The sequence below is a fragment of the Oculina patagonica genome, chromosome 11, assembly GCF_052425735.1.
Source record: "Oculina patagonica isolate OP01 chromosome 11, crgOcupat, whole genome shotgun sequence".
In the NCBI taxonomy this organism is placed as follows: Eukaryota; Metazoa; Cnidaria; class Anthozoa; order Scleractinia; family Oculinidae; genus Oculina; species Oculina patagonica.
In genome coordinates, this window is record NC_135768.1 from 6,033,985 (window position 1) to 6,036,213 (window position 2,229).

The 2,229-nt window shown below is 39.6% G+C and overlaps 1 protein-coding gene across 1 annotated transcript in view; it reads right to left on the reverse strand.

The window, feature by feature from the left end:
• LOC144630108 (uncharacterized) overlaps positions 1–57 on the reverse strand; it is a 5,637-nt gene extending 5,580 nt beyond the window's left edge. The window contains exon 1 of the mRNA XM_078488396.1: positions 1–57. This exon is cut by the window's left edge and continues 13 nt beyond it. The gene's annotated coding sequence lies outside the window, so the exon portion shown is untranslated.
• Between the last annotated feature and the right edge of the window lie 2,172 nt (positions 58–2,229).

Genomic DNA, 2,229 nt, shown 5'->3' on the forward strand with positions numbered 1-2,229 from the left:
GCTTTCCCATCTTTACAAATCCGAACAGTTCTTAGACCGTAACCAAAGCGTCGAAATTTAAAGAGGTCAACTGAAGCATGTGCTTTGAAAGTGACGTCACAAAAATAATATTTCCCTTGGGGAGTAGTCCGCGTGGCAAATTTTGTAAGCTTAACATGAGGCAGAGCGCCTGCCAAATATCGAGAATATAGAACACCTGCTATTCTCATTTGGAAACAGAGAGGGTGAGGAGAACTTATTTTCTCTTTGCAAGTATTCAATATTCTTGATTAAAAAACTGAGTATTCAATATTCCTTACAATTTTGAGCCAATATTCAATATTCCTTTACAATTTTAAGCCAGTATTCAATATTCATTATTCCGCTTCAACCCCCGATCATCAAGTGTTAAATGATGACAGGTATTTTCAGGTATTAATAGGACCTTTCCTTCTGCACGAATTTTTTTTCTTTGCCTTCCCCTTTGCACGATTTTTTTTTCTTGCCATTTTGGCTTGCATGAATTTTTTTTTTGGTTTTTTCCCCCACCCCCCCCCCCCCCATCACTTTTCTAATGGTCCGTCCCTAAGAGGAGTTAAAATAATTAACATAATTCTACGCGAAACGTGACTCTCGACCGGCAGCATATGGAGGTGTTGTGTTACAACGGTTCTCATTTATAAAGGTTTGTATGGGAAAATACGCTTTCGAATTTATAGCTAAATATAATGACATTTTGACAATAAAATCAACTTACCTCAATGTCTTGTCGTTATGTCTGTTGTTATCTCGGTTCTCAGGCCGATCCGAGGCGTTTTAAGCGAGTTATGCTTCTTCTTAGTAGTGGAAACCAAAAATGGCATAACTCGCTTAAAACGCCTCGGATCGGCCTGAGAACCGAGATAACAACAGACATAACGACAAGACATTGAGGTAAGTTGATTTTATTGTCAAAATGTCATTATATTTAGCTATAAATTCGAAAGCGTATTTTCCCATACAAACCTTTATAAATGAGAACCGTTGTAACACAACACCTCCATATGCTGCCGGTCGAGAGTCACGTTTCGCGTAGAATTATGTTAATTATTTTAACTCCTCTTATTGTGAGCTTGGGCAGCCTGTGTTCAAATCAAATGACGGCGCAAATAACAATATTTCCTCAAAAAGTCATATTATTCCCTTATTTACTGTATAAAATCATTTGCTATATACAATTAAAGTGTAAAATACACACGCTAAAAAGAATGGCACGGCACAGCAAATTTTTGGCACCGTGCATGACCAAACTATTTCGAAAAGGCAAGAAGGGTTTCTGCTAGGCACGGTTCCAATTTTTATATCGGCACCCCTAGTTTCCAACAGTTTTCTTCCGAAGAAATGGAAGAAATTTTTTTTTGCTGTGACTGTTTATTGTGCTACGGCATTCTGCAAAACGCGGATTTTATCGGCAAGGAACGAGTTGTCGACAATTCACCATATTCAAGTTCTCAAGAGCAAAACAAATCGACTTCTGAAAGAAGTTGGCGAGCGGAGCATCTATCAGTTACCTAAGGTAGTTTTCATGGTCAACTTGGCTAGCGGCTTGGCCTGCAGGCGCGTGGGCCGAACGGCGGCGATAGTCATCCGGGATTTTTAGTTGCTTTTCGTGCGGTTTTCGCGCACTTTTCGCGGCTTGCCGCGGCTACCCAACCGGTACGTCACGTCAACTACAGCCGTCTACAGTGTTTAGCTAAAGAAACGGATTGGAAAATCTAAGTGTTTTTGGAAGAAAAATCTATTTTCCTTTATGTTTCACTCGTTTTGGAGGGACATGAGCATAAAGTTCTTGAAGCGAAGCTTAACTGACCATCAATCAAGGCCTCTGAGGTAAAGGAAAAGCCGCCGGAAATGTAAGGTAACAAAATTTACTGAATTGCATTATTTCCGAATTTTATGACAAAGGAAAAATAAGCTTAGTTTTTGTTTTCTGGACGCAGTTTCGAGAAGTTTTGTATCGGCTGTCTTTAAATATTTTCAGGAATACTTTGCCGCTTGTGTAGTACATGTAAGCTCTAATGAAGTGATTTTTTTTACCCGGAGTTTATTTTATTTTGGGTCGATATCTGTTGCCGTGAGCTGATTTTCATTCCTGCGAACAGGCTTCCCGGCCTGTGCACTAGGACGGCGGGGAATCCCTTGCCTTGATGTTCTTTCTTTTGTGAGTTTATTTTATATTGCTGTCAGTTTATTCCGATTTAAAGCCTTAAA